This window comes from Poromitra crassiceps (assembly GCF_964638095.1).
Source record: "Poromitra crassiceps genome assembly, chromosome: 7".
In the NCBI taxonomy this organism is placed as follows: Eukaryota; Metazoa; Chordata; class Actinopteri; order Beryciformes; family Melamphaidae; genus Poromitra; species Poromitra crassiceps.
The window spans coordinates 29,235,326-29,250,635 of record NC_139628.1 but is presented as its reverse complement, the minus strand read 5'-3'; the positions used below and the strand labels follow the sequence as shown (position 1 = coordinate 29,250,635).

The window sequence follows — 15,310 nt, the reverse complement described above, 5'->3', positions numbered from 1 at the left end:
TGTGCTGCCACTGTTGGCCGGGGGCTGGATGTAGATATGTTTCCCGTCGAGGGCACCCAGGCAATGTGGGAATTGCCATTTCTCCTGAAAAGTTCTTGGCAATTGCTCGCCATTCCACCTCTGATTTTGGTGTCTGCAAATATGAGAGAAGACAGACACAAAATAAGTTAATACCATGTACAGTGATAAAAAAAAAGTACAGTTCAGGGCGTCTGCAGGTATCAGAGTTCAATTTAATACTTTAAAGACCTTTTTAAGACTAAATATAAATACATTTAAGACTTTTTACGATTTCTTTGAAAATCATGCAGGATGGTTTCAGTCGACAGGTAACAAAAGTAGGGGCAATTCTAGGATTTTTTCCCGCTTCCAAATGGGGGCCACAGACAGGTAAATATGACAGGTAAGTATACAGGAAGTTGGGTTTATCTAGATTAGAATACACATTTTCCTAACAGGTAAGTAAGTATAGGTTCAGCGTAGAGGTATTGTATGTAGGGTTTTACAGGCTATCAAAACTTTTTTCACTATTCCCTAATCAAGCATACTGCCTCATAACATGCCCAGCAAGCAAAATTACGTCATGATAACGTTGTGATGACGTGTTCCAGTGACGTTCAGGACGTGGCCAAATCACATGGTGATTTGGGGATGATTTAGACGTCTACGCGGGAACGTCAAGCTGACGTCCAAATATGACCGTTACCATGAATGGGCATGTTCAGTTATTCTGCTATGTAAACAGTGTATATTCAGCAACTTTATACATAAAGCTATAATTATGTCCAGATTAACAATTTTATGCTACATTTTCAAAAAATATAATACCGCCCCGTGTGGGATTTGAACTCAGGATCTACAACTTACAGGCCGGCTAATCTACCGCTACGCTATCTGTTCACTGAAATATTCTGCTGTAGGTTGACTAATATAGCCTAGTTTCAAAACATGCACCCCTTGTTCTTTTTATACCAGTATAACATCCATGGATTCGGGACAGTTTTATTAAAAACGAAAGCTAATTAAATTCAAACCTTAATCTGGAAGAATCATTGAGGGTCCCCTCAAAATTTACAAGTGTCACCAACATTTGTTTGCCAGTGCTCCTGCACACACAGCTATGAAACACGGATACCATATAGGATTATGGCAGAAACTTGTTTATTTAAAACGTTGCCGTCAAGTCTGACATCCCTAAGCACTCGCCTCACCGCCCGCAGCATAGAGACCAATGTTATTTGTCCAGCTCGGAGGATCGCTCATTTAGGTGAAAATGAGGTTGTATTTCGTTGTCTACCATAAGATGGGAAAGAGTCGTGTGTGCAGTACACGCTTCGTTTATCCGGGAAGTGCGAATCTCTCAATATATTTCCAACTTTACCGAACTTTTGTGGATCGCACATCACAGTGTGTGTAACAGTTTACAATCTGTGTAAGCAGAACCCCGAAACACATGCTACAACATGCAACTCCCAACTCAAATGTATAGTTTACGCCTCGCAGTGTATTTTCTCTCTTTCAAAACAATCTGGCAACAAGATATGCAAGTGAGACAATTGCAGGATTCCCCTGCAATTCATCTCCTGTAGTCACGTACCTCCACGAATAAACAGTTTGTTAATCAGCGCAGATTGTCCAGTGTCCACATGCAAGTGCTGATCACTCGGATTTTGCATAAAAAATAGCCCAGGCTGAGAAATATGTGATTGATTGCAACCATTTAGCTATCCTCATGGATATTTCAGTGGTGAGTGAAATTAGTTGGATAGTGATACTTGGGCCAGATCTGAGTCGTCATGATATGACTTGAGCTGACCCCGATTGGGCTCTCTCGATTCGTCCAGGTCCGTCCGTGCTTGCTGGGTGCCCACCACATCTATGCATTCTGTTACCTTTGTGTTATCTCCTCTTTCTGTTTGTCATTAGAAACGATGCTGCTTTGTCTTCATATTTGTACGTACCATACATCCTAAATTATAATGTATGGTTGTGGTGCTAATTATAAAAAATATGGCGAATTTCTTAAGAAACTCTTCTTTCAAGACCTGATGCAGGGCCTCACATGTGTCGTTCACTATTTCCGATACAGTAGTGGCCCCAATCCTGTACTGGAAACTGAGTGATTTGTATGTTTCACCTTCAACAGAGAAAAGAAAATTAGAGTACTGCATATTCATCATCATCACTTCCATCATAACTTTATTAGCAGCCACAAGGTCCAGTATAAAACAGACAATACATTAAAAAAACAATACAACATCCCAACATACACCAATACATTACATTAAAAGGTTGTACCAATGTACCCAAATGCTAGACTGGTACTTAATAGCACTGAGACCAGGCTGAGACAGCAGCATAATGATACAGTTCTGAGATATATACTGTATATATATATATATATTGTTTGTGCAAGATAAAAGAAATAACATTACTGTCAAATGAAAACACAAGACAGAAACTTGAACATGTGTTCGCTATACAAACCTGTTGCCAAGAACCTGAGTGTCAAGGAGAGCCTCTCCCTGGCAGTAATTGCTGGCCTCATCTTGGTGTCCTGTCTGGTGATAACCGGTGCTACTCTCCCAAGCAGGATGTCAAATTCATCTGAGGTCATCCGCAGCAGCTCCTTAAAGCCTGCCCTGTCCTCCAACTAAACAAAAATAAAAAACAATAATCAATTACATTTTCAATGAGGTTAACCCTTAAATTCGCCACAGTAGCCCAAAGTTAGCATATCCTTTCCACAACTCAGATTTGACCCGTTGGGCCACAGAATCCCAGAGTCCCACTAGCAAAAACAAGCGAACCAAAAAATAACTGCTACACTTTGTATTATTAAAGTCTTTATGCATGTACTGCAATGTATCATTCGTTCCCTAATCTTTTTTTGTCTTCAGTCATGAAACAGCAGATGTGGTTTTGGTTCCTACTGACATTGTTAACAATTGTATGATTATCTAACGTTATCATACTAATGTAGGCTACTGTTGACATAGCCTCAACGCTAGCCCAGTTGGGACGCTTTCTGCTAGCTACGCTAATGCTGGGTAGCTAGCAGCGCGAGACTCACCAGTCATAGCTATTATAAAACTACGTAGCGTTAATACAAAATCTCACCTGCAATTCTCGCTGAAGAACAGACAACCCGTGTTGACCGCGTCTGCCCAACCATTTCTTCACCCAGATCCTACGTTTGGCTTGCTGCTTTCTTTTTTTCTCACAGCACAGCATTACAACGGCAAGTTTATCAGGGTCCATGGTGATTGTGGTGTGTGCCGTCTGCTTCCTTCCGCATGTGATCACATGACATGAGATCACGTGAGGTGGTGCGTTGCTCCGCCCGGCTCCGTCGGGCAGGATAATCTTAATACTATCCTGTAGTGCGTGGTGCGCCACATTTACAAATCTTGTAGTGTGTGCATGTTTGAGATTCTAGGGAAGATAATCGGGGAAGATTCTCCTGTGTTGCGTGTCACAGCCAGATTTCAAAATCGGTTAGGATTGTCAGAATCCTGTAGTCTGAGCCCAGCTTAAGGAGGGCAAAGGCCAGGGCCTCGGTGCTCTAACAATCATACAGGAGTGAAGTGCTGGGGAAATTAATAAATTCATAGCATCTCTTCTCCCTCTCTTCTCTCTCTCCTCCTCTCACCTTCTCTTCTCTTGCTATGCTTGTTTTTTCATATTCTTTATATAAGTTTATATAGATTCTGTTTATTGATTGTGGGTAGCTAGACCAGGGGTAGGCACCCTGCGGCTCTTTCTGCCCCTCTCCAGTGGGGCTCCCTGTGTCTTTGACAAAAACAACAACAACATGGATATGAATAAGTTATTTATCACTGTTGTAGACCTAAAAGTGATTTATTCAGTCAACTAAAATGGGCGTAATGCTAGTGTTGTGGCAGCTCTGGAGATAGTAAGGCATGGAAAGGCTGTTCACGGACGGTGAATACATGAATGAATCAGATAGTTCAGACAATTTTAAGATATGCCCCTCTCCGCAAAGACCTTCAAAGACACGGCCATAACATGTAGTAATGTGTATTAGTCTCTGTCTTCTCCTCACCTGTTGCCCATGTTCCCTTGTTAGTCTGCCCCATTAACCTGAGTTCTCCCCACCAAGCAGTTCTCCCGTTTTGCCCACTGTGTTCCAGCATCAGCATTTTTGAATAGCAGTCCAGCTAACCGTTAACTAGCTAGCTATTCAAAATCCAGCCAAATGACCCAGAGACAGATCATATTTTCTGTCCTTCTCATGTGCCATGTCTTTTTGGAAGCGTGGAAAGCGAGTTTTGGGAGCAGGACCACACAATCAATCAAGCATTCACAGCCCTCCCCAGGTGTACCAAATGTCCTACATAACCTCACCTATCCCACTAACTCCTCTCGGCCCTCGCATTTTGGCCCCCCGCCCCCCCTTTTTTTCTTCTCTTTTCTCGGTCTCCCCCTCGTTCTGTCTTCTGGCACAGGTAATTAGAAGTAAGGAGTGTGTGTGAGCCGGGCGTCTCGCCTGGACACCTCAGAGACCTCCCCACACCGCAGATGGATTCACCGCCGACGGAATCATTGTGCACATTCGATCGTTGTCGATCACACTTAAATAAATTGTTAAACGTTCCCGTTTGTTGGTATGTCCTGGCTAGTGAATCTCTTTTCTTTCCCCATGTGTTTTAACCAATGTCAGAGCCATTTCCAGCCTAGCTTATCGCTGCATACTAAATGTCAGTGTTTGTTTGCTAGCCCGTGTCTGTTTACACAGGAACTAAAGGTCCCCATATCACTTAGCCACAGTGATTGGATTTCTACAGCAAGGACGAACACGCACGCATGCACGTGCACACACTCACACATTCCTAGACCATTGCATTTGTATATTGTCTGTGGAAGACATACTTGTACTGATAAGTGTTACCTATAGGTGGCAGTATAACATCTACACACGGTATGCTGATACAGGAAGTAGGACAGAAAAAGATATGTCGATATCGGAAACAGAAATAAACTAACTGACTACAAGCTAGCATGATGTTCAAACATAGCATGTCTTATTTTGCAATTAGATACCAATGAACCAAATATTTACAGCATAATACAGTAAGATGGAAGTCACATAAGATGATCACTTGTGGAAGTGTTTTTATACATTTGATTTTGATTTGTGTACATTACTGTTCCTGTGTTTTTCTAGTAAAGATCTATTGTCCTCTAAAGTCCTGATTACTAATTACCTGATTTATTTTGTTTGTATTGTAGTACATTGCAGTATTACAACTAGTCGTAGTTAGTATTTCAAAATGTGACTTTCACACAGCATTCTCTGAGAGATTTAAGTTAAAGATTGTCAATGTGGTCAATTTATTAGTTTTCTCTGCTGAGTTTAGGCCTACTTTATCAGATGGCTGAGTTTAAGTAAAAAAAAAAGTATGGTATAAGAATAGCCTTTTCTCTTCCAACCACCTGTAGCCATAGAGTTGGATCAATACAGTGGAGTACAATGCAACAATGTCACACATGCCAGTTTACAGTTTCCCTGACAGGACGAGGCCAACAAGGGACAGAACATTGAACATTATGGAATGTCGGAAGTCTGGAATGTTGAAACTCTGGCACGGCAGAACTCCAGGATGTCAGAACTCAGTGATGTCAGCAACATGATGTGGAACTCCCTACACTACAGGATTCTGGATGGATTTGGTTCAAATGGGACGTTAAGTGCCTTGCTCAAGGGCACATGGACAGTTGTTGAGGGAGAGCAGAGCATTACTCTTTTCAATTTCCCCACCCAATTTGTCAGAGGAAAAAATGACAAAGGGAGAGCCAGACAGAGAGGGAGTGAGGAAAGAGAGAGAGAGAAGCTGAACAGGGGCATTAATCACAATGTAAATTGTATGAAAATTAAATATATGCAAAGTGTAACGGGTTCGGTTCCCAAAAAGAGTTAGGCTCGTGTCTAGACGAACCAGACCCGCGACATACCACAACAGAACGAAAATAAGCACAAGGTTGTCAACTAGAAAGTCAGCAGAAGGAGAAGTTGACTCACTTAGCATACAGCATGGGGCCCAAACAGCAGGCCGGGTGGTGCAGACAGCTTCACTGGACAGCTCAAGCTGGGGTGTGGAAACTAGCTACAACCAGCCTCCGCTCATTAATTAAGACGCTATTAGAAATAAGTATCACACACACACACACACACACCCATACGTGAAAACGAAGGAAAGACAAGGCACTAGAGAAAACAGGAGCGATGGAGAGAACATGGCTTCCTTGATCAGACTAGCAGAGCGACTGGCAGAGAGAGCGAGCCGCGGCCATTGCCACTTCATATAAACTATCTAAGCCAACCTCCCACTTCCGCCTTGACAACCTTGCGCGACGTCATAAATCACATGACGGTAGTTTTTTCTGAAGATTCCTTTTAGTTTTTCCACTTCCTCTCCTCACCCAGTTCACTTCCTTTACCTCACTTCTTTCCCTAGCTTTACTCCTCACTAATTAGTTATTTTGTTCACCTGTTGGTTCCCTCACTGATTGTCCCCATTCATTTCACCTGAGTTCCCTCCCTCCTGTTTAAGTCTGCCCTCCTCAGTTTCCTTCATTCCTTCCACACCAATGCATGGGGCGGCATGATGCACGGCACCGCATTTAAAGGGCAGCTCCTGTGTTTTTCCCCTGATTTCCCAAATATTGTGCTGGACAAATAAATACTTTCAACTGGACCCAAACCTGTTTCTGGACACTATCCTTTCTGCATCCTGACCAATGCCCCATGGTGAGAGTCAAACTGAATCCTGAGAACCAAACCCTCCATTACAGTAGTAACTAGGGGTAACCGACAAACATCACATTAACGACCTGTGACAAGAGAAAGAAGCACAATTTATTTCTGACTTTATTGGTGGGGGTTGTTTTGTTGTTCACAATAAACGACTGAATCAGAAAACATCTGATGACTTGGTTCCACACGTTAACAGAAGATCCAGGAATATTACTGTAGAACTGATGAATGATGATGAAAGAAAAAAAAAAGAAAAAAATGTGTGTGGGGGGGGGGGGGATTCTCTAGTTTATGTATATTACATTGTTATCTAATCTAAATAACAGCTACAGTCTTTTATCACCTGATGATTTAATGAGGTTTCATCAGTATCTGTTAATACGGGGAATGGTACTGTTCGAGAGTTCCGGTCGGGCTCGTGGAGCCCGGAGCGGAGCAGGTCTCGCTTGGGGGTTTGCGGACTACCCGCAAGTGGGTTCAGAGAATCAACCTTCTGCTCTGGTAGGTGTGAGCTTGGCTCGTATCTCATAGCTTGCATTGTCGTAGACATCACAGTTGAGCAATTGCAAATACATTCAACACACGCACACAACTACACGACTGACATCGCTTCAAGTTGAACTACACACAGTCGCTTATAGAGAGCCAAAGTGAACGTCACTTCCTGCTTCAGCACTGTACCAGACATTTTCATCCGCCATTTATTTTCCCATAGAGATTTCGTAAAATGCTTATAAAAATCGGGCCCCATGCCAGCTGATGATGTCATCAGAGAGTGATGTCATCAGTGAGTGATGTCACCCGATGATGTCATCATTGCTCGAGTGACATCACATTATTAGGTAATTAAGGAAATTACGTAATTAAAAAATCTGGCTCTGTCAGGTCACCCGCACGGGTGCTCTTTACAACTTTACACTTGCAGCCTGATCGCACATAAAGAAAATGGCATAGCTGTGGCCGAACACAATTCTGCTCACACACAGAATGTTGGCTCCACAATGGGTGAAAGGAGAAGTGGGGACCGCACTCGAATGTAATAGCTTTAATTGTACTGTTATCTGTTAACATGTCATTTCATATTTTCACTCAGTTGTATATCTGTTGACCATATTAGTTTGTGTTGTTTACAATCAGTGTGTCTAATTGTCTTTTTATCTTATGTTGAGTCTATTTTTTTTTATTTTCTTTATTATATGTTTGTATTTTCTATGTCCAGCAGTGGGTTGCACCAGCTGTGCGTAAGTTGAAACGTAAGCTAGTTTGAACGTAAAGTCTCACTAAGTCCGAGTTTACGCACTACTAAAAATATTTGGGTTGCACCAAGTGAAATAGTTACAACGTAGGCATAAGTTAGAACTTAAATTTTACACCTACGTCTTACTAGGTGTAAAGTCCTCCGTAAAATAAGCATTGGCACGGATTGCAACTTGGCACCGTGGCGCATCGTTGTTTTGCGTCGGTAACGCGCTCTCCGTGATCAATAATTACACCCTTTGATATTGATGACTCACGCTTTTGTTTCCCACAAGCTGCAGCACTGCATACAAATTAAAATAACCGCAACAATTTAGCAGGCAGGATGGTGGTAAATTAGCCTACAATACTGATAGAGCTCACAGATAAACGTTAACAGTAATATGAACCTAAACGAACGTTACTCAATAACGTTCTCATTTGGTTAGTGTTGATGAAATATAAAAGCACTAATTTGCGGTGGGCAACATGTCCTGTTTTCACTCCACTTACTTAAACAACGGTAAATAAACACCGTTTCCACCGTGCTTTTCACTGATTGGTCACAGATACTGTACACGTCATTTTCTGCGACACTATTTTGGCTAGTGTGAGGTTTAAGGACTACTAGTTAAGATGTATCTTACGTCTCCGTGGTGCAACTCAACAAAGACACAACTTTAGTGTCAAACTAACTAGTTTGAACGTAGCAGTTAGTGTGGACTTTACACCCTAACTTAAGACAGAACTTACGCACAGCTGGTGCAACCCACTGCAGGACCCCAGGAAGATTAGAAGTGCACTCATGTCCTTCTAATGGGGATCCTTTAATAAACTAAACTAAACTTATTGTGATGAGAACATAACTTACTGGCTGGAGAGGAAAAGGAGAAACGTGTCAATTAATCAGGAAAAGTCTGTTCTTGCTGCCGACTCACATAGGCGCTGGCTCCCGTTTGATACTTGATTGCATGGTTATGCAAAGAGGTGGTCGGCTACGCGCATGCTCAATAATATGATGTTCAGTGTGTATGAAGGCTAGTTTATCCACGGCCTAAATCCAACGCCTGCTGGTCATTTCTTTCCACTACTTTTGGCGTACCTCGTCAACTCTATTTGTCCCTGGAGGGCAATGGGCTACATGCACAACTCCACTACTTCCTGAAATTAGTACAGCTTCTTTATTTCCTGTCGTCACTATTGGATGAACTGATTAATGTCAGGTGTGCTGCAGTCACAACAATGATCAGGCACACCTGATTAATCAGTTCATCCAATAGTGTAGGACAGGAAATAAAGAAGCTGTACTAATTTCAGGAAGTAAAAAAGTTGTGCATGTAGCCTATTGGTTTTGCAGCAAGACAGTCTGTCACAGACAGATATAAAAATATAAAGTAGACCTATTGGTCTACAAAACACCTATGCATTGAGCTCAATAGAGGTGGGATGGATTTGGTCTTCCGCCACCATACATGCAGTGAGTAAGGTTACACCTACAGTAGCCTACCATTTTAGTATTGAATGAATGAATGAAAAAAATGTATTGGTCACCACCACCAAGCATATACACTTAGGTCACAACCAAAGGTTAGGGGCAGAAGCAAACGCTTATGTAAAGCCCCCCCTTTTCTTACAATTAAAATAAGAAAATCATCATGATCATTCCTCAGACATTTTTGGACATTGTCCTTACTTGCCTTCAAATATACAACAAAGGATTTCAAGGAAAAAAATATCCTAATACAAGAAACAAAAAAAAGTAAATAAATAATACAACAGTCAAAAAACCAGTGAGTAGCAAATACCAATCATTGTTTTCCTTTTAAGTTTTATTTTTTATTTAATTTATTATTATTATTATTATTATTATTATTATTTTTTTTTTTATTAAAGCAGTTTTCCCAAAATATTGCTATTTATTGTTGTTTGTTGTTTATTGTTACAGTGTGCTGTTTGAATGTTGACCTCTTCTGGGCTTGCACCTGCCAAAGGTTTGTGATTGTGCGCAACTAAAAGAAATCATAAAAATGATGTGCAGCTATTAGTTATATTATATAGTGTGCCATAGTTGCCACCTCTGAGTTCGAGGGGTTCCCAGCATAAGCGTGAATAATTTATTTTCATAATTCCAACGATAAGTAACACAATGGCAGAATGTTGGCCATGGGTGCTATACATTTCTCCTAATAAAACATCCGATATCAGATAGAGGACCCTGATAAAATATTATCAAATGAGGGTCCATGTGGTCTGATTTGTGTTAGTTTAGGCGACCTTGACATGAAAAAGTTTGAGAACAGTCTATAAAGGCAGATACTTTATTTATAGATTTTTTTTTCGCTATGTATTTTTATTTTTTGTAGCCTATTATTTATTTATTTTTATGTATTCATTTATTTTGTATGTATGTATGCATTTATTTATTATTTATTGATTTTTATATGATTTATTTATTTATCTATTTATTAACACATTGAGTGCCAGCCGTTTTTTCAATGCTGTAGGTAAGTTGTGCCAGGGTTTTTTTGAGGATTCTGGCTCATTTTACAAGAGCCGAGGATTCTTTTCTGTTAAGACTTCGTGAACACCAATCATCTAAAAAGAACTAATAGAATGTGTGCTTTCTCTGTCTAAAAGAGTTAGTTTGTAGAGTTAGTAGTTATGTAGATATTAGCCGTTGAGTACAGCATGGTTTCAGAGATTTTCAGATAGTTTTGAGATAAATGGATTTTTAGAACCACCTCACGTGCCTGTGATTATGGGTGCCCTTGGGCAAGTCTGTATACTGTTTTGTGTGTGTGTGTGTGTGTGTGTGTCTCCAAACTCCTCCCTCCGTAGGTGTGGCTTTGCAGTGTTTTGTCACAGGCGAGTTTCTGTTGCCTCACAGATCCCAAAAAAATAGAAGGGAATCGCAGGAGCGGGGAAGAGGAGAGGAGAGGCGAGGGGGGGGGGGTTAGACACGGGAGAGAAATTCCTTCGCGATCCCCTTCTTCCAATCTTGAGGCAGCCTACTCCGCTCTGCTGCTGCTGCTGCTGCTGCTCCTCTGGGCTGGTGGCTGGAAACGGGCTCGTTCGTTTCTTGAGGTGTCGGCTGAGAGCTTTGAAGAAGCTTTTGCGATTCTGGTCTTATTTATGCGCAAAGGTACTCGAGTGTGTGTGTGTGTGTGCGCGCGCGCGCGCGCGTGTGTGTGTGTGTGTGTGAAATCGAAAGAGTTTTCGCCCAGCTATTTCCTTGAAAATTAGAATGGCTTTCTCCCGCGGACTGGCTTTCTCTCTGTCTGGAGAGAACTGTCGCCACTTAGTGGTCGGTAAAATAGATTATACACATTCTCTTCCTCCAATATTGATATAGAAGACGTAAAAGGGGTTGATTGATGTCCCACCGTCAAAAAAAAAAAATGTTTATGTAAGACGAGATATCTCGTCTTTGGCACTCAACGGTTGGATTATGTAAGACGAGATATCTCGTCCATGGCACTCAACGTGTTAATTTAGAGACTTTTAGTTTGAAAAGTACAGCTTAAACTGACAGAGCACACTAGCCAATCAGAAGCAAGGGTCGCTTAAGGCCTACCCACCAATGAAAACCACCCACCCACTATTGAAAACGAAAAAAACAGAAAACGAGCTGAGTTTTTGTTTTTCCGTTTTATAGGAAAAACGAAATAACGACCGTTTTCTGGTTTTTCCCTTTGTCAATTTAAACAAAAAATCAAACCGGCAAAACGTACCCTGCCCCCCAAGATATGTTTAACCTCCACATTGACACTTTCCCAATACCGTCTTATCTTTGTACAGTTCCAGAAAATATGCGAGTGGTCAGCCTCATCATTCCCACACAGCCTCCAACATTGTTGAGGTGCGGCGAGTTGCCTACTTTTTATTTTGGGTGTTATAAAGAAGCGAGTTAAGTTTTTCCAACAAAATTCTCTCCATACAAGTGAGTTTGTGGATGTGCATTGTATATCTCACACATTATATACCATTCCTCTAATGTTATTTGAATCTGTAGCTCTTTTTCCCATTTCTTTTTTATGTAGAGGGTTGTGTCACCCCTCTCCCCCCCCAAAGCTTGGTAGAAAGCAGAGATGACCCGGGTCCCCTTTCTTCATATGCATCCACAATTACTCCAATCACTCAGCTGTAAATACTTAAAGAAGTCTTTGTTCTCAAGTTCACATTTTCCCTTCAAATCATCAAAACTCATGAATTCACCATTTAAAAACTCTCGTAACGGACAAGCCCGTGTTTTATTGTCACACGAACACAACAATACATGCATGTGGCCGGTGAAAAGTGTCCTCTGCATTTAACCCATCCGGGCAGGCCAGGAGCAGTGGTCGCTTTCTCGTACAGCGCCCGGGGACCAACTTCGGATGTTGTCGTCACTGGTCGGATGACGATGACGATCTGATCTTCTGCATGTTTTTAGTGGGGGGGTTATATACGGAGGAACCCCCTGGGGGGTACGGGGAGAACATGCAAACTCCACACAGAGAGAAAGGCCCTTACGATGAGATAACCCACCTGGGCAGTAGGCACTTAAGATATGGGGGGGAACACAACCACAGCGCCCACAGTGTCCCAGGTGAGAATCGAACTCAGGACCTTCTAACTGTGAGGCGACAGCTCTACCACTGAGCCACCGTACCCCCTGTTTTAAGGCTTAAACCTTGAATCATATGCAAACCACCTCAGTAAGCGGGCCCCTTACTGAAAAACACACTAAATGTGTTCAGAATTTGTTGTGGTTTTATGCGCGACAGAGAGATTATAGATGATATGAGAGGTGAAGTAGCAGTGAGCATTAACAGTGTGAGCATTAACAGTGTGTCTTTTGGTTGAGAGTATATGCAGGAGAAAAGGGTCAAACATACCATGATGTACTGTAGACACCTTTAAAATAACATTTATGGGAGGTGATTATGTAGAGGAGTCCACTAACAAATACCCAAGGTCACCTCTTGAGGGCACAACAATAGGGACAAGGGCAACACTGCTGGACTGAGTTGAAACCATGGTTGAAACTGCCTTAAGAATAACATTTATGGACAAGTGAAATATAATTTGACTTTTCCGAAGGGACAAATGCCTCAAAAAGTTAATGTCGAGCCATGCAAAAGCGATAAAGAATGCTTGCCTGAAACAAAACCCTAATGGCTTGATTAAAAATGATTGGTTGACGCTGTATTATTGCACTCCCTTGTTCCTCTGTGCAGGTGAAAGTGTAAAAATAACTGATACCAACTGTTCTTCCCCTGTCCTGCTGCCAGGCGGTGCAGCAGCTTGGAGCAGCCTTTTCAAAAAGGGTAATGTTTTTCAAGGGAGTAAATGGACAAAAAGATAAAATAAAACAAACAGTAAAAAACAATTTGAGGAAATATAATGTGCAGATTTTGTTAATTCCAAAGTCCAGTTGCTCTGCCGGTGGCAACTGTCGGATCATTTGGCATTTCAGTCGTTTATCATCCCTATTCTCAACCAAAAGAGTACTGCAGGGCAGAGTCCTGCACCGGGTCGGGGTTCCGCGGGGCCCCGCCGGGTACCCGCAAAAAAACGCGGGGGGCGGGTAAAAAATACTTCTGTAAATTGGCCATTGAGGAAGGAGCACGGATTGTAAGGGGGGCTCTGAGGAGAGAAAGAGTGTTTCGCGACCGTCAAGATCCATTTGATCATTCAGAGGATTATTTGTACGAGAGGTATCGCTTCTCCAGTGACGGATTAAGATATCTGTGCGATTTGTTGCAGCCCTATCTTGCTAATGTGACCCTCCGTAGGCATGCCATGTCTGTGCCACAGATGGTCTGCATCGCCCTACGCTTTTTCGCGTCGGGGGCTTTTATGTATAGTGTCGGGGATGCGGAGAACCTCGGGAAAAACACAGTATGCAGGACTATTCACAAAGTCACCCATGCTTTAACGGAGCTACTGCCTGGATTTGTGGTGTTCCCGGGACACTTGCCCACGTTAGCCATAAAATAAGGCTTTTACGACATTGCAGGTAACTAATTTTACTCCATCTATACAGTGTGTAGAGCCCATGATACATAATGTTATAATGAATGTAGCCTACTCCTGTCATAGGCTTCCCCAGAGTGCTGGGTGTAATAGATTGCACCCACATCCCCATCACTGCACCTCTGGGTGAGAATGAAGGGGACTTTATGAATAGAAAGTCATTCCACATCCACAGCCTCAACATCCAGGTAAATCCTGCAATGATCATTTGTCATGCATAATGCACATTTTACATTCAAGTTGGACATTAATAGCTACATCTTGCTCATGTATGTACCCTATGATTTCCCATTCCATATTTGGGGGGGATTTACACACGTCATTGTGCACGTTTGTGTCATACATGATCTGTGACTAATAAACTTCCCCCTGCATGAACCACACTTCAATGCACATTGAAATCATGTTATGTGGAAGTGCAGTTAATCCCAAATGCTTTTGCAGATGACCTGTGACCATCAACAACTAATCACCAGCCTGGATGCCAAGTGGCCAGGGTCGGTGCACGACTCCCGGATCTTCAGGGAGTCCACACTGTGCCACAGATTTGAGCAAGGTATGGAAAATATACATTTCATATAATTTTGAGTCATGCCTTCCCCAAACTGAAATGTGATACTGATGTTGGCAATATTCCTTCTTATCCTCAGGGCTGTTCAGTGGAGTGCTCCTTGGAGACCGGGGGTACCCCTGCCTGCCCTTCCTAATGACCCCCTATCCTGACCCGGCCCACAAGCCCATTTCAACCTGGCTCTTAGCAGGACCCGGGTCAGGATAGAAATGACATTTGGCATCTTGAAGGCCCGCTTCACCTGCCTGCACGAGCTCAGGGTGGTGCCAGACCGGGCGTGCAGGATGATAGCAGCGTGTGTGGTGCTGCACAATGTAGCCACCTTTGAGCCACAGCCCCCCTGATGTGGTGGACCCCATCACCCTAGACTACCCTACTGGCAGGGCTGTCAGGGAGGCCATCACAGAGCAATTTTTTGCCTAAAATAAAAATTAAATACACACGTTTTAAATAATTTTCTCCTTATTTCATTTGTTGTGCCACCTCATCCTCTGCTGCTCCCGTTCCTGTGAAGAAATGAGAGAAATACTGAACTGTTTTACAGTGTGGGCGGGGGATGAAAGCATAGACATAAGTGTGTTAACTGATTTACCCTCTTTCTTTCCTCCAATTCCTCCACCTGCAGCCTGGCCTTTTTTATGAGCAGGTGCTTATACTCAATGTCCAGCTCCAGTTTTCTTTTGGCACCTCACATTGTCTGCTGAAAC

The 15,310-nt window shown here is 42.4% G+C and overlaps 1 pseudogene across 1 annotated transcript; it reads left to right on the top strand.

Moving 5' to 3' along the window:
* The first annotated feature begins 396 nt into the window (after positions 1-396).
* Positions 397-15,026, top strand: LOC310779524 (putative nuclease HARBI1; annotated as a pseudogene). Its single transcript has 4 exons — positions 397-403; positions 14,099-14,220; positions 14,477-14,588; positions 14,683-15,026. The product of its transcript is annotated as a putative nuclease HARBI1 (transcript).
* Positions 15,027-15,310: the final 284 nt, after the last annotated feature.